Below are 25,699 nucleotides of genomic sequence, written 5' to 3'. Positions count from 1 at the left end.
TATATCACCTCAGGAGGAGGGCCATGCATCCCCCTACCATTTTATTTTTTTTTAAATTAAAAAAATTATCAGGCCCTGGGGGATGGGGTCCCTGGTGCCCAAAAGCACTAGGGGAAGAGGGGCTACACAGCCCCCTTTCCTAAATGTAAAGAAAAATAGACAAAATGGCAACTCGCCTTATACCCCCCACTTTTACCACTACACTGCAAATGCAAATGGTTGGGGAATGAAGATCTCATCACCACTAAGGGTCCTTAGGGACCAACTAGCCCACCAGATCCCTCCAGTAAGCCCTACACAGCTGGATTGCTGAGAGGTGGCAGGTGGTCACACCTTTTTTTATACCACTCTGCAAACGCACCTCTTGGTGCACTGCACCCCTCTTGCTTCTTTCTGCACCCCTGTTCCCTCTTTGTACAACACTGTTGCTTCTTTCTGTACTTCTCTTACCTCTTTCTGCACTTCTCTTGCCTCTTTCTGCACATTTTTTACTCTTTTTGCACCTCCATTGTTTTTTTCTGCACTTCTCTTGCCTCTTTCTTTACTTCTCTCACCTCTTTCTATACTCAAATGGGAAGTGCAAGCTGTCAAGTTTAAAGGTCTGTGTTCTCTTGTGACTGTGGTATATATCTGCTTGTACATGTAGTCTCACATGTGTTATGCATCTGAAGATGGTAGCTTAAAGAGTGGGTAGCTTCTCCTATAGGTGGTCAAATCTTCTCAGTTCTGCTTTGTCATTCGGTTGTACAGGCAAACATGTCTTATGTATGTAGGTGTTATAGAGCCCCTCAAATATACTATTGAATACCCATGTGCCCAGTATTATGAGCAGAAAGAAATACATACACCTTCTGTTTGAAACACAGGTATTCAAGTATTTGTATGTTTCTTTTTATGTAACCTGTCACTAGGTAAAAACACAGACACACGTATGCATACCTTCACAAACTTGGTGAGACTTACAACAGTGATATGGTTAGGATTTCTGTTTTACATTTGGTAGGCCTAACATTCTGAGCAGTCGATGAATAGTGAACCTTCAATAGAAAATTGAGGTTTAAGACATCTTGTGAGAAGGATTAGTGATTAGACTACTTTGTATCAGTCTGTTGAAAGGTACAGTCGAAGTAGGCCTCTTTCTGCACCTCTGTTGCTTCTTTCCGCACATTTCTTCCTCTTTCTGGACTTCTCTTGCTTCTTTCTGCACCTTTGTAGGCATAGTTAGAAATTAGCATTTAAAAACCTTGTAAATTCACAGAAAAACCACAGGTTTCAGGTACACTATAGTTAGTAATTGGCATTTAAAAAACCTTAAAAATTAACTGAAATAAAGAGGTTTCAGTGACATTATAGTTAGCAATATGAATGTTAAAAAAACCTCAGAAATATACTAAAAAACACAGGTTTATGGGACGTTATAGTTAGGAATTAGCATTTAAAAACCTTAGAAATTCACTGAAAAAACCACAGGTTTAGGGACATTATAGTTAGGCTGACATTTCACTCATACAAAACCAGAGAAATTCAGCCGTTACAGTTAGCTGAGCTAACTATAATTGTTGCCCCCGCAATGCACTGCTTATGACATCACATATCACATCACTCATGACTAACCCTGGGCATAGTTTGCATAGTAGTGCTATGCATAGCTACGCAAAGTGCACTTCACACTACGTGAGATACGCATAGCGCTACGCGAACTGCGTAGTTCGCTGTTCGGGATGATTGCACAGTGCTGGATGCTTGTACGCACTGTGCAATCATTGAAAACGGCATCTCACACAGTGCGAGCTGTTGCTTTCTGCTGCTCGAGTAGATTTTTACTCGAGCTGCAGCTTTCTCAACGCGGGCTGGTAGTTTCTCATCGAGAGCAGTCATGAGCATACACGACCACTTGCAATAACAAACTTGACCTCCCCGCATTGAGAATCTTGCCGGGAGGTTTATTTTCCACGCTCTCGATCGCCAACTTGATGTTGCTGATCACGAACGAGGAAAAGCCTCGCCGGGATGTCTTTTTGCTCGCTCGTGGTCGCCAACTTGACGTTAAGGACCGCGAGCGAAAAATAAATGCCAACTACGCTATGCTATGCGTATTTGTACTGTGCTAGGTGCAAATCGCCTAGCGCGAAGTAGCACAAATTACGCAAACTACGCAAGCGTAGAGTAGTTCGCCACCCAGGGTTACACATGACATGGTCAGTGACATCACTAATGACATCACTGATGACATCACTGATGACACCTTGAATGACATCACTGATTATATCACTTCAGACAGCAGGATCCGCAGCAGGGGAGCCTGTGCGACATCACTGCTGCCGCAGAGGCAGCTGACTACAGGCCCCAGCATGCCTTGCATCATGGACACAGCAGGTGCGCCCAGTTCACACCAGGAGGTGCTTGAAAAATGGCCAGGGCTTCCTGCAGCATGGGAGACCACTTCAGACCACAGGAACCACAGCAGTGGAGCCCATGTGACATCACTGCTGCCGGGGAGGCAGCCGACTACAGCCCCCAGTGCGCCACGCGGGAGGGACTGTTCACTCCAGGAGGCACTGGAAAAATGGCCAGAGGTTCCCGCAGCAGGGCCAGTCCCGTTGGTTTTTGTTGCGCAACTTGGAACACTTGATCACTTGCGTCAAAATGTCTTCAGCAAAATGCATGTAAGGCAGCTACAGTTACCGAACCTCACTTGACCACTACCAAGAACTGGTGAGTTTCCACAATTGACCATTGATTACATATTTAGTGACTGCCGGTCCAACTATATCTGTTTGAGTTATTTTAACTGTTTGGTGTAGGGGAGGCCTCTTATATTTGTAAGACATCCGTACGATACCAGATTTTTAGATTTCCATTTTCAACAGGCTTCACTCCTTTTCTGTTGGTTCAGCCCTACAGTACTCGATATGTTTATTTTAAACATAGTATTGTTCCTATCCCAGGGTTTTCTGTAGAATCTGCTGGGTATATCGTGTGCTTAATTGTGCTTTTTACCTTGTTTTTTAACTTTTTCTTGCAAGGTCATTTAACTTGTATTCCTGGGGTTTTACTTAACATTTAGGCTTGGATACACTGCATTTGGCACTTTATATTTTTGTACTTTGAACTCTGTACTTTGCACTTACAGTCTCTACTGTCTCTATTGATGCCAGTGTGATTTCCCAGCTAGTAGTTGTGTGCTTTCTAACACGTTTTTTTCCTTTTTTAAATCCTCCTTTAAGTACTTTAATTTGTGAGTTCCCCAAAGTTACTTTTTAGCTCCATATATTTGCACTCCTAGCCCCTAAGTTATTGCACTTAGCACTTTGGATCTTTGTATCTCATATTCTGTATTGTGCATTGCACTTCTCTACTCTACGGGTGACCTGTGCGAATTACAAAAAATATCTACTGAACCCCGATGTCCCACCACTGACTCCTACCTAGTACGCGCCGTTAGCACAATCAACGTTGAGATTGATAGAGCTGAACATCGCCTATCATTAGGTCTTGGTACGGTGACAGAAGGGTGCTTTTTTCTGCACCTTTCTTCCTCTTTCTGCACTTCTCTTGCTTCTTTCTGCACCTTTCTTCCTCTTTCTGTACATGTCCTACCTATGTAGGCATAGTTAGAAATTAGCATTTAAAAAACCTTGCAAATTCACAGAAAAAACACAGGTTTCAGGGACATTATAGTTAGAAATTAGCATTTAAAAAACCTTAGAAATTCACAGAAAAAAACCATAAGTTTCAGGGACGTTATAGATAGAAATTAGCATAAAAAACCTTACAAATTCACTGAAAGAAACAGAGGTTTTAGGTACATTATAGTTAGTAATTGGCATTTAAAAAACCTTAGAAATTCAATGAAAAAAAGAGGTTTCAGTGACATTATAGTTAGGAATATGGATGTTTAAAAAAACCTCACAAATGTACTAAAAAAACGAAGGTTTCAGGGATGTTAAAGTTAGGATTTAGCATTTAAAAAACCTTAGATATTCACTGAATTAAACACGGGTTTCAGGGATGTTATAGTTAGGCTGACATTTCACTCATACAAAACCAGAGAAATTCAGCCGTTACATTTAGCTGAGCTAACTACAATTGTTGCCCCCGCAATGCACTGCTTATGACCTCACATATTACATCACTCATGACATGGTCAGTGGCATCACTAATGACATGACTGATGACACCTTGAATGACATCACTTCAGACAGCAGGAGCCACAGCAGAGGAGCCCGTGTGACATCCCTGCTGCCGCGGAGGCAGCTGACTACAGCCCCCAGAGTGCCTTGCGGCACGGATGCTGCAGGTGCGCCCAGTTCACGCCAGGAGGTGCTTGAAAAAAGGCCAGGGCTTCTCGCAGCACGGGAGACCACTTCAGACAACAGGAGCCACAGCAGGGGAGCCCATGTGACCTCACTGCTGCCGGGGAGGCAGCCGACTACAGCCCTCAGCGCGCCTTGCGGCAGGGACAGTTCATGCAAGGAGGTGCTTGAAAAATGGCCAGAGCTTCCCGCAGCAGGGCCAGCACCTTTGGTTTTTGTTGCGCCACCTGGAACACTTGATCACTTGCGCCAAAATGTCTTTGGCGAAATGCATGTAAGGCAGCTACAGTTACCGAACCTCACTTGACCACAACTGAGAACTGGTGAGATTCCATAATTGACTATTGATTACATATTTAGTGAATGCCGGTCCAACTATATACGTTTGAGTTATTTTAACTGTTTGGTGGAAGGGAGGCCTCTCACATTTGTAAGACATCCGTAAGATACCGGATTTTTAGATTTCGATTTTCATCAGGCTTCACTCCTTTTCTGTTGGTTCAGCCCTACAGTACTCAATCTAATTCTTTTAAACATAGTATTGTTCATATCCCAGGGTTTTCTGTAGAATCTGCTGGGTATATGGTATGCTTAATTGTGCTTTTTACCTTGTTTTTTAACTTTTTCTTGTGAGGTCATTTAACTTGTATTCCTTGGGTTTTACTTAACATTTAGGCTTGAATACACTGCATGTGGCATTTTATATTTTTGTACTTTGCACTCTGTACTTTGCACTTACAGTCTCTACTGTCTCTACTGATGCCGGTGTGATTTCCCAGCTAGTAGTTGTGTGCTCTCTAACACGTTTTTTTTTCCTTTTTTTTAATCCTCCCTTAAGTACTTTAATTTGTCCCCCAAAGTTTCTTTTTAGCTCCATATATTTGCACTCCTAGCCCCTAAGTTATTGTACTTGGCACTTTGGATCTTTGGATCTCATATTCTGTATTGTGCATTGCACTTCTCTACTCTACGGGTGACCTGTGCGAATTACAAAAAATAACTACTGAACCCCCATGTCCCACCATTGACTCCTACCTAGTGAGCGCCGTTAGCGCAATCAATGTTGAGATTGATAGAGCTGAACGTTGCCTATCATTAGGTCTTGGGACGGTGACAGAAGGGATTGTTGGCAAGGACACTGGAGAAGCTCAGACAAAGAACACTCACAGTAGGGACCTTTCCAGAAAAAAGCTACTAGGTAGCCCTAAGCCAGTAGAAACCTTAGGAGACCCTAGTTTTTTCCATCTATGCAGACTGACACTCTACGATTAAACTCACCTAATGGTTCACCCTCCCCAAAAAGAAAAAGAGGCTGCAAGAAGAGCCAGGTAAAGATAGGGAACAACAAAATCAAGAAAGGAACACCACAGAAGGTGTCAGTCAAGGCCAGTGAAGAGACCTTAGTCCAAGCGACCCCAACAAATTCTCTAGCCACTTAAATTGCAGCCCTTATAGCAAAAAAACTAGAAGAACTGCTCATACCACTCTATAATAAACTAGACGATTTGAACGAAGAATTAGTTACGTTCACCAGTGTGTTAAAGAACACTAGTGACGGCGCCGGGGAAAAGATGAATATAGCAAAGGGGGGCCTTAGTGCACAGCCCACTCAGGAGAAAGCTGCCTCTAAAAGGCACCCAGTACAACAACTAGTAGAATTGCAAGCCGGGGGCCTGGTGATAAGGGGACCATAGGGAGCAAAAAAGGGCCAAATGAGAATATAACTTACCCCCAACCGAGCCAACAGAACCTGAATGATTACCCAAACCAACCCAGAGGGGACAGACATGACCAGAGATGGTTAACCCAAAGTTTTACCAACTTAGGTGTAAGTGGGGCCACCGCGAGTAGATCCGCTGTTTCTATAAATTCACGACCAGAATGTTGCCCGTATGTGGTCTATGCACCCAAGCTACAGCTGGGTCAAATGGAATCAGATGATACCCTAAAAAATAAGGTGGTCCATTAGCTAGACAAGAATTGCGGATTCCCTGTGGAATGCGCTAGCCAGATACTTTGAACAAGAAGAGTAAGCTGGATTGGTCCCACTGCTAAGAGTGTCACAGGAGATTGCATTATTATCCATTTTTAATCTCCCAGCTGGGCAAGGAATACCTTAGAAAGAGCAGTAGCTCCATTATACCATAAACAGAAAGTGTCACTACAACCCCTTGGCTATTTTTATAGACATCTAAGACCTGTACCCAATTTGGGACCTGAATGGGTCCATCCTAGCGAGAACCCCATAGTGCCAATCCACACGCAATATGCACTCTCAGTGTCTAACAGACTTCATGCCCGAGTAGTCTTCAAGATAATGATTGACTAAATGCTGCCCGTTTGCCCAATGGAGAAAAGATAATTGGAGCTGGCTCTCCAAAAGATGATAATCTAATAACGACCATCCCAAATACCCCCTAAAATGTCTTGGGTGTTCATGAAGAGCTACCACACACAAGTAGGGCCGAGGAAGGAGTATGTAAACATCTTGATGATAAAACAGGGGAAATGATAGCCAACGTCTATACGATTGCCACGTGGAATATAGCTGGTTTGGCAAGTAAGAAGGATTCATTAGGATTCATTAGGATGACTAGACTGTATCGGACATACTCTGTATGTGAGAAACCTGGAGCACGAAAGAGGTCCATATATGGCAAAGTATGATCTTGATTTCTGCAATGTGCATGTAATACTAACGGCGCTTTGATTCCAACTTACATCGGAAGGAATGCTACCTCCGTGGTCGATCATGTGCTGATTTCTATGAGTATGGTACCATTGTGTTCTACCCTAAGGTTCGAAAAGCTATTACTTAGTGATCACAACTGTATCGTAATGCAAATATGGGTATGGAGCAATAAAAGTGTATTCCAACAAAGTCGTTATCGACAATATCACCCCGATTTGATCAAATGGAACACAAATAAAATGGAAGGGGGTAGACCTGATCAAAGTATACAGCGATATTGTTGTAAAATGCTGTGCAGCGATCTCCCACTGCCTTAATGAAGATTCTAGTCATATTATGATGATAAATAACTTTTGTAAAATTAGCAGCAATAATAACAGGATTCTGACTGCCTCCATTAGGGATAAATCTACACAAAACAGGGGATGGTTTAATCATTCATGCACCCTTTCTTCCAAACTATTGAAACAGGCCCTTAAAAATAACTCAAGGAATCTGGAACAGATAAAAAATTTAAGATACAGTTACAAATCCACCCTGACAATGAGGAAAAGAGAGCTACAAGAGCAAGCTTGGGAGGAATTATCCATGGTAGCGGACACGTCTAATAATAAGCTCTTTTGGGACACTGTTAATTCACCTTTCCTAAAAAATGACTCACTCCCCGAATTACTATGTCATGTGTTACCCCTTTTTGGGTCTATTCCATTCCATGTTTTCACTTCTACCTTAGATCCCTCTCTCTCTCTTTACTCCCACTCCCTTCTCCTGTTGGTTACGACATCCCATGTGGCCAAGGCAATTATAATATAAGGACCAGTCTGCTGGGATTCCAGTGCGTGGCTTATTGTATCCTTTCTTGTTCCAGTATCCGGGCTATAGAGAGCACGCAGGATTGTGTCTCTAAATTCTGGTGTAGAGCAGAGTTTGCATCGCAGGAGCAGCATAGGATTCAGTGCTGTCCTCGTTCTGCGAACTTTCTCGTACGCGTGGCAGGAGCCGTTAGCGCAGTTGGGCAATCGTAGACTGCGAACACGGTCTTGTTCCCTTTCGTGGTTGGTGCTCGCGGCAGGAGCCTAGCACACAGCCCTTGTACCGCGAGAAAAATAAAGCAGTGTATTTTTCCTTTTTTTGGGTATTAGAATCTCGGTGCATGGCAGGAGTCACCCGCGCCGATATTTGTTATATTTTGCATAGCTCCCTTTGGTGCGCAGCAGGAGCCGTTCGCGCCTACCTTGGTTCAAGTGGCCTACATTACGTTGGTGCGCGGCAGGAGCCATTCACACCCCCATTATCCAGTAGATTGTTTTGCTTGGTGCACGGCAGGAGCCATTCGCGCCTACTTAATTTGATTTTGTATATTTATATGGAGCGCACAGCAGGAGCCGACTGCTTCTACACTGTTTCCTTTACCGCGGTTGCGGTCATCTCCTCCTAGTTCCAATAGGTGCATGGCGGGAGCCAGCAGCATCGCCTTTACTGACTTCCCATTCTTTCGTGAGGAACAGTGGCCCATGGACCTGGCCCTCTCAACTCTCCTTTCCATGCTCCGTCGTTATGAGGCATCATTTCCCCTGACAAGGAGAAATCCAGTTCCGAGACTTGAACTAACTGCTACCTCTTCTTTAAACAGGGGTGAGTGACTGTTTCTCTGTTGTCTTAACTTCACTTGTGGAGTTTACTGAATCTCTTGTGCGCTCCTTGTCTTCTTATTTTTCTCTCAACTTAAGACCTTCATTCCCTTCCTGTCTTACAGATTTTTGGACTTCTCCTTCTCCTTATTTCTACACTGCTACCCTACAGATGCTGTGTATGTGCCCCTTCGTCCCGACTCGGCCACCCCTGAAAAAGTACATTAATCACCTATCTCTCGACTTCCCAGAACACCAGGTGTGATGTATTTCATGTCCCTTTCCCCTTGGGATCAATCGCCCATACTGCTTTAGACATTGTGGAGGATTGGTCTAAAGGTGAGAGGGGGGACTCTCTTAATTTCTGCAGTTCCTGGTATTCAGGTGAGTGGGATCGCGACCTCATGTTAGTTGCGACGAATGGGTGTTGCACTTTTCTGGTGTTTTTAAATCCCCTGACCAGGAAGCTCCCAGATCCCTTAGCTCAATACACTCAAAGGTGTCAGCTATACCTCTTAACATTACACTTGACGAGGTTATGGCAGCACTAATTGGAAGTGGTGGAGGGAAAGCTCCAGGTCCAGACGGAGTTCCAATATACATTTATAAAACACTACCTGTGTGGTCCCATCCTTACCAAAGTTTCTAATGCAACCGTGCCAGAAAGCGCACCATCCACCTGGGGTCAATCAGTAATTATTAAAATTTATAAAAAAGGGAATAAATCAGAAGCTAAAAATTATCGCCCGATTTAACTCTTAGATAAATCGGTCAAAGTGATGACTCAGGTGTTATTAGCAAGATTGGAAGAGTGGGTTACCGACAATGAGATTTTATCAACAGCACAATACGGTTTTAGAAGAGGGTTAGGTTTGATTGAGCAATGTGCTAATTTGGAACTTTTAATAGGCAAATACACATGTGCCAAACAGGGGAGTCCTTATTTATGTTTTGCTGACCTCAGCAGTGCCTTTGGACTTGTTGACCATACTATCCTCTGGCCAGTTCTGCTTAAATTAGGGGCCCCCGAACCTATTATTTTCTCCTTGTGAGGCTGTATGAGAAGTTATCAGCGAGAGTGCGGTATGGTGAGTGTACCCCTAATTTTGAGTTAAATGCGGCATCTGCCAAGGCTGTGTCCTAGCACCACTGCTCTTTACATTATTTATAAATGAGGTTGACACAGCCCTCAAGTTGGTGCAGGCTGATGCACCCCAAATCGCAGTCTGATCTATACCGGTTCTGCTTTCTGTGCTTCTGTCTAGAACCCAGGTTGGCCTACAGCACCTTATAGATACGTTTAGTGTCTTTATCACTAGTAGGAAGTTACTAATCAATAAAGCAAAACTTTTATCATGGCATGTGGACCCAAACCCAAGATATCTAAAACCTTTTTTATTGATAGCACTAGAGTGGAAACTGTTAATAACTTTTGCTACCTAGGAATACCTTTCTCAGATAAGGGTAAATGGTTGGACGAATTACCGCACATCCGCTCAAAGATGATGAAGAGTGTCTATGGGGTCTTCCAATTGGCATCTTAATTGGGCGATCGCCGCATAAAGGATATGATAGACATATATAAAGCTAGATGTACCCCTACTGTATTATATGGCGCAGGGGTGTGGGGTCACAACACTAGTCAGTCTCTACAGCAAGAAGAGAATTCTTTCTTAAAGTCTCTTTTGTGTCTACCCCATCTGCATCCACAGAGATAGCACACAGAGAATTGTGAACAAAATACCTATCAGACCTGATTGCTTTGCAACTTCTAATGCTCTGGCAATCTATTTGGGTAATGGACGAGACAAAATTAACCCAAGAAATTATTCTGGACTGTTTAAAATTGGACAACAGTTCTCATATCCCGTGAATAAAATATATCATAGATCTCCATGATGAATAATTTAAGATTAATATCAATGAAAATGTTGAGTATGTAGTAGGTCTGCCAAAGCAGCAACCAAAATATATATTTCTGACCCACAAAAATGAGATCCACATGGGAACGGTTGGTGAGCAAACAACATATTTATTTTATAAAACAATTGTAGATGGAGATGACTTTCAAGACTATTTGTCCATTGTTAACAAACCCACATATCGCTTTGTTTTATCAAGACTGAGACTAGGAATAGCACATCACTTAGTTGCTTTTCCTGAAATTAAGATGCGGCCCACAACATTATGCCCCTGTAATGAGCATTCTAAACAGAGCACAATGCACTTTCTACTCTTTTGTGATCTTTATTCGTATTTTAGACGTTTTTACCTAAAGCCATTTCTTAAAAACACAAAGTATAAACAAGTAGCGCTGCTATGAATTTATTAATTGCACTGAAAGATCCTGGGATATGTTTTTATGTTGCGTCCTTTATCTTAAAGTCAATTTATGTGAGAAAAAGTATTATCATTCCTAATTCATTTTAATGTAATTAATCAACCATATTGTTTCTTTATAACTAATTGTGTTTTACTCTTCAGATTTATCTGTTTTTATCTGTGCTTTTCTGGTTGTTATACATACCGAATAAAGCTTGCTGAAGTGAACTGAACTGATATCAGTGATGAAATCATCTACATCATCTCTGACGCACACACTCACACCCCTATAGAATCTTTATATACCCAATGCCACTCCCAGACAACCATTCACAATCTCATTCACAGAGCCATACCAGTACTTATACACCCACTCACTGATTCATTGATCTATACACACATCCACTCGCGATCACCATTCTGTCACTCATGTACCCACTCACTCACTAATACAGCCATTGACATATCCACTCATACAGCCTAACAGGTGCTCACCCACTGAGTCAGTCACCCATAGAACTAGTAACATACCTAGACACTCACCCATATAGTCAATCATATAGCCACTATCTCACCCAAACAGTTACACGCCCACCCACTTACTCATACAAATAGTAACACATACTCACTCAGCTGTACGGGCACTGACAAAAGCATGCACTTATCTATATAGCCACACTCACATTCACTCACTCACGCATTCAGTCACTCATCTACCCTGTCACTCATGTATACTGTTTTTCACATACCCAGTTGCTCACCCATACTGATACATGCACTCATTCACTGACACAGCCATACAGATTCTCACTCACCCATACAACATTACAAACACACAACAGTACCCCATATAGCCACTGACTCACTGATCTATACAGGCAGTCACATACCTCCTAACCCACAAACACAGATACCCGGACAACCATAGATGTAGTCAGACAACCAATCAATCACCCAGATAGCCATTCACGTATCCACTAACACACTCATGCACCCACTTAGACATTAACTGACAGACAGATACACACATTCACATACCCAGTCACTCACCGATACATTCACTGAGGTACCTACTCATTTACTTACACAGTCAGTCATGCACCCACTGAGTCATGCACACAGTCACTCAAAAACCCACTGATATGCCAGTACCTCTTGGTATATGTATTTAACACTCATAAACCTTTAAAAAACACTCACAGTCACTGGATGATGTCAGAACTGATGTCATGAGTGATTTCATTTGCGATGTCATCAGTGATGTCATCAGTTATGTCACTGACTATGTCATGAGTGATGTAATATATGAGGTCATAAGCAGTGCATTGCGCGGGCATGAGTTATAGTTAGCTCAGCTAACTAAAATGGCTCCATTTCTCTGGTTTTGTATGACTTAAATGTCAAGCTAACTATAACGCCCCTCTAACCTTTAGATTTTTCCTTGAATATCTAAGGTTTTTTAAATGCTAATTCCTAACTATAATGTCCCCGAAACCTGTGTTTTATTCAGTGAATGTAACCTACTGGTGGTTGCCAGTAGGTAGATATAGTTAGTTAGGACCACGTTTCCATAGTAAAAGTATGTTTTGACTTGGCTATATCTTTAGCGCTGTTTGATGAATGTTCACAAACTTGATGTGCCCATTATTCTTGTTGTGCATTGAGAGTTTCGGGGTGATCAGTCAAGCGGGGACAGAGAAAATTGGGCATCAAAAAAAGTGTTTCCTTTATTAATTTCTATAGGAGCTTTGAACACGACTGCAGACTGAACCACTGGACGGAATTACAGGAAGTTCGGAAGGAAGGCAGATTTTGGTTCACAGATTACTCTATCAGTAATCTGGTGTATACATTCAGAAGCTGTTGAGAAATCTAAGGGAAAATAAAAATAAGGATATCTATGGCTCCGGCTATTTCGTGACATTTTGGGGAGAGATTTACAAACATTGTGCTCTGGGTGAGAGCCAAAAAAGTGACACTAATCAGTGCAAAATGTTTTTTTGCTATTTACTTTTCAGCGCAAAACTTGTGAGCACCCTCAAAGTAGTGCAAAGCAGCGAAAAGCTTTCATTACTTAGACCTAAGGGGCCGTTACATGGGTAGGACATGGGCATTCCCATGCAGCCACCCATGCCTTTTGATGCAAAACCATATTTACAAATATTTTTAGACATGGTTTTGCTCCAAATTTTAACACCCCTTCAACGGGGGCACTAACATTTCTCTGTGCTTTTCCTACTTTGCATGCATGCTGCACTGTGCAGCACACATTGAAAGTGGGAAAAAATTACATTGTGTCTAGGCATAGTAGATTATGCAGAAAAGGTACCCTTCCTGTACAAAACCTATGCTAGACTCATGCACACACCCTAGCGCTATGGAGCTAAGGTTTGTGCCTGGCGCATGGCTGCTGAAATCAGTGCCGGCTCAAGAGAAAGGGGAGGAGAGAGCCATATCTCTGAAGATATGGCAGTCTCCTGCTCCCTTCCTGTCACGCAAGACAACACAGCCTCGCAGAGGACTGCGCTGCGTTGTGCGGAATTTTGGAAAATCTCCTCCTTCGTGATTAATTGTGCAGGCATGCACCAACGGGAATTCCATGATTGGTTGACCGAAACCAGAGCAGAGAGTTGCACCGCTCACCATTTTACTTCATTGCAACAGTCTTTGGGCTGAAATTAAATGGTTGAAAGTGGTATAAGGGGTCTGGTTGCATATGCCCTGAACCCATGAGAGGGGTATGGAGGTGTTTGACGAATCCCTAACATGTCAAATATGCTGTAAGACAAGCAATGTTTCTACTTGCAATAGTCCTGAATTTGCAGTGACCATTAGCCTGGCCTCCTGGGCAAGGTTGCAACAAATTTGCAAATATCAGTGAATAAATAAAAAATAATAATTTATATACCCACTTTCAGTCTTACTTAGCAAACGCACCCACTGACAGACTCACTCTGAGACTCATGCACCCATTCACTTCCCCAGTCAGAAACTCATGCACCCAGTCACAGACCCTCTCAGAGACTCAAGCATCCACTCACAGACCTACTCAGATACTCATGCAACCACTCACAGACCCACTCAGAGACTCATGCACCTACTCACATACCCACTCAGAGTCTCATACACCCAGTCAGACATACTCAGACACTCACACATCCACTAATAGACCCTTTCTAACACTCTCACACTGACTCAGAGATCTACTGAGACACTTACACATGCTCTGATGTCCCCACTCTGAAACTAATGTACCCAGTGACAGACCCTCTTGTATTCTTGTGCACACACTCAAAGATTCTCTGAGACAGTAAGACACCCACTCACTCACCCACTCAGAGGCTTATACACAGATTCACAGACCCACTCAAACAGTCATTCTCACACTCACAGATCCACTGAGGCCCTCATGCACCCACTCACAGGCCTACTCAGAGACTCATGTACCCAGTCACAGACTCCCTCAGACACTCATGCACCCACTCACAGATCTAGCCAGACACTGTTGCACCCACTCACAGATCCACTCATGTACTCACTCATAGACACAATCATACATGTTGTAATAGATCAGTCAAACTCTCACACACTCCGACAGAGCTTCTCAGAGTATTATGCAGCCAATGACAGACTCACTCAAACTCTGATACACGCACTGACAGACTCTTGCAGAGACTGATGCATCTTTTTATTGAGTTATTTAGATAGTGATGAACCTAGTGTGATTCACAGAATTCTTTTTTTTATAGTTATGAATTTTGAATGTGGTGGTGGCTATTGAATGTTTTGTTTTGCATTTTCATGATGTAATCATGAATATCATGATTTTGTCATGGATATAAAAAAATGAAGAAAAAAAAAAGATATTTAAAAAGAAAAGCAACACCATTTTTGGGCATTAGGGTGGCTCTGAGAAGGGCCTTTGTGGTTATTGTGTGTATGTGGGAGCCATAGATAAGACAGGATGCACAGTGCTTGCTGACAAAAAACCTGTTGACTTCATCGATGAAGTGTAGTCCATCACTTCTGTAGATTCCATGCATGTCAAAATGCAGATTATTTTTGTATATGGAGCCCATTTTATGGTCTCTCAAGATTAAAAAAAACAGATTTATTAACATGTTTCCTGGTTTTGTCAATTTGTGGACAGAATTAATTTTACCTCTTCTTTTTCTTTCCTGGGCATATGTTGGAGTACACCAAGACTGTGTAAGGGGAAAAAGTCATTAATTGAATTCTGCAAAGGTAATTTTCATTAGGATTTCCAGTCCTACCCCAGTCAGTGTGCCTCAGTCATTGTCACCACAGAGCACAATCTTGAGGTCAGGGGATGGGAATTCCACAATGCTTTTAACCAAAGGCAGTACTTTATGGCAGTTTAATCCTCTTTGACCAATCTAAGTAATGTCCACATTAGCCAAACCCCAGTCCCTGTCAATACCACTCTTTCTAGTGGTCTCTCTATCCCAAAAGACATAGCTGTGGCCCGCAATCCACACTCTAGCTATTTTAAAGTGAAGCAGCAGTAGCAGCGAGGAGAAGGCTAGAGCTGAATAAGGTAGTTAAAATGAAGCTGTGATCGTTATTTTTAAAAAAACATATTTGGTTGGATGCTGTGTATATGGAGATGAATATAATTAGGTTGTGTCTTGAAGGTATAAGTAACTAGATCTGTCATTGGCTGCAGGAAAAATTAAAATGTGTAGGGAGACTTGGATATGGTTTTCGTTCTGCACTGTAAACTGCAATTACTGCAGCTAATTTTATAACTAGTATGGTCTAGAATGTTCAGCAAACTTGTGACCTACTGATTCTAGTGGGCTACTATGAAGCCTGTAGTAAGAGTGTCTTGTGCTGAACTGTAGCAACTGTTTAAGATTTGTTGTTACGTGTTAACTGCATTGTATTATGTCATTAAAATTAAATGCCAATAAAACATTTATAAACAAAAGAAAATGTATATGTGTATGTGAGAAATGTTAAAGATAAAAAAAGCTGTTTTGCAAGCCTCCAATCCATGTTTTATTACACACAACTCACATCTGAAATGTGCTGTTGGTAAGCTATAAAGCATGGTGGTTTGTGTACAATAAGTTACTTGTGCACTTGCATGCTTCTATGCCAAGTACTACATACAGTATGTCAACCCTAAAGCAACTGACATACATGTTCTCAAAACCATCCTCTCTCTCGCCTAGTCATGCAGCTACAGAAGTACATATACATTCAGTCACTTAGGAGAAGCTACTGATGTATGGAGAGATTCAAAGGTAGCTATAGACACACATATATCGCCCTCTATTGCCTAACATAGACACTGTGGTTTTTGTTCAGCCACTTACATACACATTTAGAGAGCCATGGAGGCACTAAAACAGACTGTGACCTACTGGCACATTTACTTAAACATCTCATAGCAGTGGAACAGCTGTACTACTACACTCACTCAGCTATGGAGGGAAGTGCTAACACAACCTTCTCATACATGCAGAGAGATAGTCTTTCAAAATGACTGATAGCTACTAGTGCAGACCGTGTCTGTGCAGTCTCACTGCAAGCTTCACTTGGGATGAATAGCTCTTTCTCTAGTGTCTAATACACATTTTAGTACACATAACACACCTCTGAGATATGCTGTAGGTATTTAATCAATCAATCAATCAATCAATCAGGTTTGCTATAAAGCATGACTACTCACACGTGAGGCTCTCAAGGTGCTGAGTGGGGGCGAAGGGGATCTACAGTTCAGTCAAAAGCAAGGTCTTAAGGTCCTTCCTAAATTGCAGCAGCCATGGTGATTGCCTTAGGTGTAGATGCAAGAAGTTTGAGGTCTTCACAACAAGATAGGAAAAGGATTTTTCTCCAGCCGTGGTCTTGTGGATCCGTGGGATGGTAGCCAGGGGCAGCTGGGCAGAGCAGCGATGTCTGGTAGGAGTGTAGAAGAAAAGGCAGTGGTTGTGGTAAGCAGCTCCAGTGTTGTGGAGGGCTTTGTGTGCATGCACAAGGAGCTTGAAGGTAATTATTTTGTTAACAGGTAGGCAGTGAAGGTGTCTCAGGTGGCCGGTAATGTGGCGGCAGCGTGGGATGTTCAGGGTGAGTCTGGCTGAGGTTATTCTGGATGTTCTGCAGTTTCAATTGTAGTTTCTAGGTGGTGCCGGCATAGAGTGTGTTGCTGTTGCCGAGTCTGCTGCAGACAAGCCCATATGTGACCTTTTTCCCGGACTCGCTGGGGATCCACTTGAAGATCGTATGAAGCAGGTGGTGCGTGTGGAAGCAGGAGGACAAAATGGTGTTGATTTGGCAGATTCAATGAAAGTGAGGAGTCCAGGATAATGCAGAGGTTTCGTGCATGGTCGATGGTTGCAAGGGCATTCTGAGAGCAGCAGGTCACCAGGAGTCAACCCAGGGGGTGGAGCCCAGAATCAGGACTTTGGTCTTGTCTGAGTTCAGCTTCAGGCAGCTGTCCTTCATCCAGGTGGCGACTCACTTCATCCCATTGTGGAAGTTGCTCTTGGCGGCTGTGTTCATCTGTGAGGGAAGGAAACAGCTGGGTGTCATCGGCATAGGAGACTATGTTGAGTCCATGGCTTCCTATGATGGCTGCAAGCTGGGCCATGTATATGTTAAAGAGGATGGGGCTAAGGGAGGATCCCTCAGGCACTCCTAAGCTAATCTCTATGGGTTCTGAATTGAACAGTGGAAGTCTGATTCTCTGTGTTCATACTGTGAGGAAGGAGTGGATCCATTCTAGGGGTTTGTCATGGATGTCGGCATTGTGGAGTCTTGCGCAGGGGTTGTGGTTGAAGATGGTATCGAAGATGGCTGACAGGTCCAGGAGGATGAGGGCAGCAGTTATGCCTCAGTCAAGGAGGGTACAAATTTTGTCTGCAGTGGCAAGGAGAGTGGTCTCACTGCTGTATTTGCTTCTGAAGCCCTATGCTGTTCATCTAGATGAACTCAGGGATTTGGGCGTTGATAGCTTTCTCGATGACTGGGAAGAGGAGTAAAGAGATGGGTCTGTAGTTCTTGAAGTCTGTCGGGTCAGCAGAGGGTTTCTTCAGCAGGGGGTTGATCTCTCTGTGCTTCCAGTCTTCTGGGAAGGTGGCAGATTTGATGGAGCAGTTGATGGTGCAACAGAGTTTGGGTGTGATGGAGGTGCCAGCTCTGTTGAAGATGTGGTGTGGGCAAGAAACCAAGGGGGCTTCAGAGTGGATGCTCTTCATGATCCTGAGGGTGTCATCAGGGGTGAGGATGGTCTAGTTGGGCAAGATCGGCTGGGGTCTGGAGCCATTGGGTGTGGTGGTTGCAGGTGTGGTGTGTGGGTCTTGGGTTTAGAAGCTGTCATAGATCTCCTTGATCTTGCGGTGGAAGAAGGTGGCAAGTTTATCGCAGAGGTCTTGAAAGAGGGGAATGTCTGCTGTCTCTGTGCTGGGTTTGTAAATTCTTTGACTACTGCAAAGAGTTATTTCATGTGTTCATTGGTGTTGATGCATTCCTGGATGACTGCTTTATTTTTTGTTCTTATGAGATGGTGGTGTGCTGTGATGGTGGTTTTGAAGGCTGCGTGGTCTGCCACAGTCTGGCTGCTCCTCCATCTTTACTCGAGCCATCTGCAGGTGCGCCTTGACTCTTAAAGGGTGGGGGTAACTAGCTGGCCTTCTTGGAGGGCTGCTTGCCTCAGGGTTTGTCTGAGGAGAGCCAGTGTGCTGGTGCAGCAATGGAGGTGCATGCTGAGGTGTTGGTGTCCGTGGATGTCGATGGTGGGGTTTTGCTGAGGGAGGTGGTGAGATGGTCTCCGGTGACCTTGTTCTTGCTTCTGCAAGGATCGCAGTGGGTGTGGCGTCATCCAGTGGGTTTGGTGAAGGAGAATTGGATGCAGTGATTGTCGGTCCAGTGTGGCTCGGAGGTGTGGCTGATGGAGATGTTGCTTGCGGAGAAGATGAGGTTGAGTGTGAGTCTTTTTATTTTTATTTGTTTTTATTAATTTTCAATCAGCAGTAACATATGCTGCGTCAATACCAAAACATTGTGTCCGATACATTATAATTCACACTGCCTCCCCCAAAACCCTCCACCCCCCTTCCCTACCACCAGTGTGCCTACAAGGTACTTACATTGTAATCAATTACATGCTTCCAAAATCAGTACAGTAACATCATTAAGCAGTGTCAGTACAGTACTGGGGGCATTGAGGCCATATAAAATAACTTCTACCATTTGCCTTTGATTAGTTGGTCAACTTACTCAAATGTGGTGGCTGGGGTCCCCTGTCCCTCTTCGATTGAACCCTCCTCCGAGTCTGTTTCTGGAGTCTGGAGTGCTGCAACTAGGGCCTCCCATGTCCTCGCTGCATCGTGCGCTTTTTCGTTATTCATGTGTAAGGCTTGCTGCAATCTAAGTATGCCCTCACTCCGCGTCCATTTAATTAATTCTGCCCGCCATCTCCCCACCCTAGGTCCCCTTTGTGACTTCCAATGCATAGTGAGCTCCCATTTGGCCAATACAAGGCCCAAGTCTAGGAATTTGCTAGTCACTTTAGTTTTCATAGTATGTGGGAACCAATGCAGTAGACAAGTACCCGGCTCTAATTCTAATGTCCGATCAGTAATATTACTCAAGAGGTCCAACACTTCCTCCCAATATGTTCCCAAACTCGTGCACCCCCACATCATATGCAGGAAGTCCGCTCCTTCTAGATCACACCGCGGGCACTGAGCAGCCGCCGCCTCGAAATACTGGTTAAGCTTCGCAGGTGTTAGGTATGCTCTATGCAGAACATAGAAATGTATCAATTGAAGCCGAGCATTCCTCGTGCTCTTCCAGGCCCTCCTAATCAGCTGAGCCCATGTCTTTTCAGGGATATCCCTGCCAAGATCCACTTCCCACTTCCCTTGCAATGCTTGCAATGGATCTAAGTTCTCCGTCAGCATTTGCCGGTACAGGCATGTTATGGCCATAAAAGTCCCTGCAGCCATTACTACATACTGGCATGCCATTGAGGTTCGTGGTTCTGACAATCCCATCTTCCAATAGCGTTGGATTGCGGCAATAAGCGCTGAGTGCAGCAAATAATCTCCTTGCGGGAGGTCATACCTATGCTGCAGGTCCTGGAAAGACAACAAGGTCTCGTTTTCGTAGAGGTCCCCCAACACTTGCATCCCCAGGTCCTCCCAATTTGCCAGTGCTGTCCAGTCCCCTCCATGTGGGAGGGCCGTACAAATGCCCAGCGGTATCTCTGGGGCATATTGGCGAGCGAATCCAGCCCGACACTGGCTCCGGTTCCAACACATCCTCATCGTCCGTTCCTCAAACGTGAGCAGCTCGAGCCGCATCCTCTGTTGTAGCACTATGAAGGATAAGATATAACGCGGGACCCAGCGACCCTCCAGGCCATCCGGACCCCGGAACTCCCTCGCCACGGCTTGTGTGAGCCACTGTAACTGGGCTGCCAAATAATACCACTCAAAATCTGGTACTGCCATGCCCCCTTCCGCTCTTGGTCATATCATTGTGGCCATTGCTACCCGTCTCCTGCCTGTCCTCCAAAGAAACCCACTAGTCATAGAGCGGAGCTGCCGGAAGATGGAGCCCAGGACCCAAAGCAGCAAGGTCCGAAAGTAGTATAATAAGCGCGGTAGCGCTACCATCTTCAGGAGTGCCACCCGCCCCGCTACCGATAGTGGCAACGTACTCCAGAACGCCATATTGCCCCTAAGGCCACATATGGCCCGGCCCAAGTTACCTTCCAGTAGATCTGGTAAATATTAGTGCCTAAATAAGACAGACACCGAGGCTCCAGGCGAACCTCCATCAGCTGGGGAGGGTTCCTCGCAGTCGGCACCACCGGAAATAAGCAAGTCTTTACCCAGTTCACCCTCAACCCCGAGTATTGTCCAAACATATGGAGCAAGTGTCTCGCGCCATCTAAATCCGCTGACGTGTTCCCTAGAAACATTAATAAATCATCCCTGTATAGGGAGATAAACTGTAGGTCTCCTCGCAGATATAAACCAGTGTAATATCTCCCCGGCCGGGCATGGGAGGCCAAAGGCTCAATGGCCAGGGCAAACAATAATGGAGAGAGCGGGCATTCCTGTTGTGTGCCCCGCCCAATCTGGCAAGCCGAAGAGATCATCGCACCTGTCCGCACTCGCGCTGTCGCCAATCTACATAGAAGCTCTGTCCACCCTACAAAAGAATCTCCAAGTCAAATGCATGTAGGACTCGGGACAAATACGGCCATTCTAAGCTGTCAAACGCATTCTCGAAATCTACTGAGAGAACCGCTGCATCTGGTGTATCGGTATGGTCCTCTCCTAAAATCCCCAAAAGTCGCCGCACGTTGGTCGCAGTGGTTCTCTTCAGGATAAAGCCCACTTGGTCACTATGGACCAAGCGCGTCATATAGGGAAGAAGCCGGGTCGCAAGAATCCTACTTAAAATCTTGTAATCTGTCGTCAACATTGACAACGGGCGATATGCCGACCTAGACAGTGAGTTTCTCCCCGGTTTCAGCAGCGGAATAATGATAGCCTCTCGGGCAGAGACCGGCAATCTCCCTAATTCCTTGGCTTCGTGGTATACCGCCCGAAGCTTGGGGGCCAATGTATCAACATATGTCAAGTAAAATTCTATTGGCAATCCATCTACCCCCGGGTTTTTTTTGCGCGCCATAAGTTTTATTGCACTGCATATTTCTCCCTCTGTAATCTGCTGTCCCAACAGCTCCCACTGGTCCCCCTCGAGGCGTGGCAGTCGTACTCCAGTTAGAAACTCACTCAACCCGTGAGTCGTGTCCTGCAACTTACTTTCGTATAGAATCGCATAATATGCTAGAAACATCTCATTAATCCCTCGCTGGGTATACTCTGATACCCCTGTCGAGGTAGTCAAAGCTAGTATAGGTGTGCCCCTCGGAGCCGGATTCGCCAGCCATGCCAGGAGAGAGCCCACCTTATCTCTCTCTGCATGCGCCCGCACTAGATACTCCTTATGATCAAAGCAACGTAATCGCTCCACCTGCGTCGCCATCTCCTCTCTTGCAGCCACAACCTCATCCTGAATTCTTGGGTTCCCCGGGTAGGCCTTCTCTGCACGACGTAACCATTGCTCCCCCCTTTCTACATCCTGCAACAGCGTTTTCTGCATGGTGGTAATTTTAGCGATGCATAAGCCCCTTATCACCACTTTAAATGCATCCCATTCCAGTCCCAGGGTCATTGCTGTCCCCTCATTCTCAAGGAAATAATGCTCTATTCCCTCCCTGACCTCAGCTTGGCAGTCGTACTCCAGTTAGAAACTCACTCAACCCGTGAGTCGTGTCCTGCAACTTACTTTCGTATAGAATCGCATAATATGCTAGAAACATCTCATTAATCCCTCGCTGGGTATACTCTGATACCCCTGTCGAGGTAGTCAAAGCTAGTATAGGTGTGCTCCTCGGAGCCGGATTCGCCAGCCATGCCAGGAGAGAGCCCACCTTATCTCTCTCTGCATGCGCCCGCACTAGATACTCCTTATGATCAAAGCAACGTAATCGCTCCACCTGCGTCGCCATCTCCTCTCTTGCAGCCACAACCTCATCCTGAATTCTTGGGTTCCCCGGGTAGGCCTTCTCTGCACGACGTAACCATTGCTCCCCCCTTTCTACATCCTGCAACAGCGTTTTCTGCATGGTGGTAATTTTAGCGATGCATAAGCCCCTTATCACCACTTTAAATGCATCCCATTCCAGTCCCAGGGTCATTGCTGTCCCCTCATTCTCAAGGAAATAATGCTCTATTCCCTCCCTGACCTCAGCTTGAAACACCGAGTCCTCCAAGGCTTCCGGACGTAAACGCCAGGTGGGGACACCAGGCCGTTCACAGGACTATCGCAGCGCCAGTAGCAGCGGGTTATGGTCTGATATTGTCCTAGCCAGATACTCACTACAGCGCACCAATGTATGAACATCTGGAGAGCACAGCACCGCATCCAGCTGCACATGTAAATCATGCAGGGAAGAATAATAAGAGTAGTCGCGCTCTCCTATATGCTGCGCACGCCATGTGTCTATCAGTCCCCACTCGGCCTGCCAATCCTTTCTAAGTTTCGAAAGCTTGTGGCAGGTGCCTGAGGCAACGGTGGGTGGGACCAATCCAATCTATCTCAGTATCCATGACAGAGTTAAAATCACCCCCCAATAACACTGATCCTGTCAGAAAAGACGCCAGTTTCCCTGATAATTAATTTAGCAAAATAGGATTTCTGTTCTACATTGGGGGCATACACACTGCACAACGTCACATCCCTCCCATCCAATCTTCCCATGACAGCTACATACCTCCCTTCAGGATCAACTAGGTGCTGGGTCAGTTGAAAAGGAACCCCCGCTCTCACCCAAATTAGGGCACCCCTGGCAAAAGCAGAATACGTCGTATAAAAAAGATGCCCTCTCCAACGGCGCTGTAATGCCTGGCCTTCGCCTCGTCCATATGAGTTTCTTGGAGAAAAGCTATCTGCACCCCTCTGCGCACCAGGTAAGCATGAATCCTGTGGCGTCTCATCATCGTATGCATCCCCCGTACATTCCACGTAATACATTTCAGCTCAGATATTATGCAACTTGTTTTTGCATCTCAGCTGCCCTCTCTGTACTGGCGCACCGGTGGTATTAACTACCCCAAAAGAAACCCCCACAACACCCCAAACCCCTCCAACACCCCTCCCCAGAACAGGCTCTAAACAGCTAGTACCCATCCAAACAGTCCACTTAAAGTCCCTCTGATAACTAGATAACTACCAGAAAGTCGCCCTAAGAGCGAAACTAAGAGGGGAAGTTTGACGCCAAGAAGATCTGGTCCGCTGCTTCACCGCACCCCGTCGCCGAACCCTACTATAAAGGAACCTCTACCCCCCAGAAAGGGCCCCCACCGGCAAGTGAAGACCCACACATCCTGAACAATCTCCCATCAAGCCCAGCAACTCAGTCAGTGCCCCCCCATGTCTCCCTGTGTGGGCAACACCACTAGGATCACCCGACCCCTCTTACTGGTTATGACACCAGCTCAAGCATCCACAATCTTGTCTGCTGTCCCCAGAGTGATGTGTGGCATAACAACACTCCCTGCATCTGTTCCATCAGAATCGGTCCCTGCTGAGCCTTTTTCAGAGTCTGTCAGTCTGTCACAGCTTGCAGCAACGCCGATCTTTCTCTCTCCGTCTGACTAGTGGTAGGTCTCTGTGCCTCATTGCGTCGTCTCCTAGAACGCCGCTCATGGCGCGGTTGTGGAACTTCCACCGTCTGTCCCCCGGTGCGTCCCGCTGTATTCGCTCCCGCCCGGTAGGATTCCAGCCAGCTCCATGCCTCGTCGGGGTCATTATGAAAGATCGTTTTGCCATCCAATGATATTCGCAGCCGTGCCGGGAACATCAGGGAGTATTGGATGCCTTCGTCCCGGAGGGCCTTCTTGACCGCCAGGAACGAGGCTCGTTGGCGCTGCACCTCAAAAGTGTAATCCGGAAATAGTGATACATTGCTATTGTCCACTTTATATGGGCCAGCCGTACGTGCTTTATGCAGCAGGAGGTCTCTATGCTTATAGTGGAGCAGTCGGGCCACCACAGGCCTGGGCGGTCTCCCAGAAGCCAGTGGGCGGGCAGGGACCCTATGTGCTCACTCCAAAGTGTAAAACGGCGTCAAACCCTCCGGGGCAACCTCGGTGCGCAACCACCTCTCCAGATAGTCTATCATACTGTCCCCTTCGGCGTCTTTGGCCCTCTTCTCCAGTGCTTGGAGCCTGCAAGTGACATCACTCATTTGAACATCCAATGCTTTCTGCGATGGTTCCAGGACCTCCAATGTAGTCTCAGCTTGCTTCACCCGGTCTACAAGCTTTGCGTGGTCAGCTCGCAGGAGCCCCAGCCCCAACGACACATGAGCAATGTCCTGTTGAAGCACCTCTTTCGTGTCTGTGATCGCTTGGAGGATCTGATCCACCTGCTGCTGCATCATCCCCTCAGGGGGCGAATCGGCCACACCCTGCATTCTCTGCTCCACCGATTTGTTGTCCAGCTCCGGGTGTGCCCCTCCCTGCCGGCCATGCGGTATCCCCATTGCTGTAAGTCTATCGAGTCCCCAGTTCGAATCACCTCAGCCCGCACCTCCTGTGTTGCAAAAACGCTGGTCTCTTCAGGTGTCCAAACTGCAGACACAACAAGTCTTTAGTCCCCATTGGCCATTGCACTCCCGGAAGCACCGTCTATGCTCCCAGTGCCCTCAGGGACCTCCACGAGGAAGACTGCTTTCCAGTGAGTCAATCAGCTCCTGGCTCAAATGCACCAGTCCCTCTAACGCCCCTACAGCCTGGTGCGCAGTATTCAAGCCCCGGCCAGTCCAATGGAGCACTCCATGCTACCATCTGCGAAAATCAGCATGCACACAACCGGCTCCAGCCTCCATCAGTCAACAGCCACGGCAAGCCCAATTCCAGAACACAGCAATGGCCCCACTTCACTCCGCAGGTCGCTAAGCCGCTCACGTCCACAGGTCTAGGGTCTCCACATCAGCTGCTGGACAGCCGCGATGCCCCCGGTATGCATCACCGGTGTGAACAGATATCCTCGGGGCTCAAAGCGGCCTTACCGTCTCATAGTCTATCAGTTGGGGCACTTGGCTTTACCCCACTGTATGTCAGCAGCCACACCTCCGCTGTTCCGCTCTGCTCCCCACCGTCCCACTGCCAAAGCGTTGCGGTGCC

This window comes from Triturus cristatus, chromosome 5_2 (assembly GCF_964204655.1).
Source record: "Triturus cristatus chromosome 5_2, aTriCri1.1, whole genome shotgun sequence".
Taxonomy (NCBI): Eukaryota; Metazoa; Chordata; class Amphibia; order Caudata; family Salamandridae; genus Triturus; species Triturus cristatus.
The sequence above is the reverse complement of the archived record's forward strand: the minus strand, read 5'-3'. Positions refer to the sequence as shown.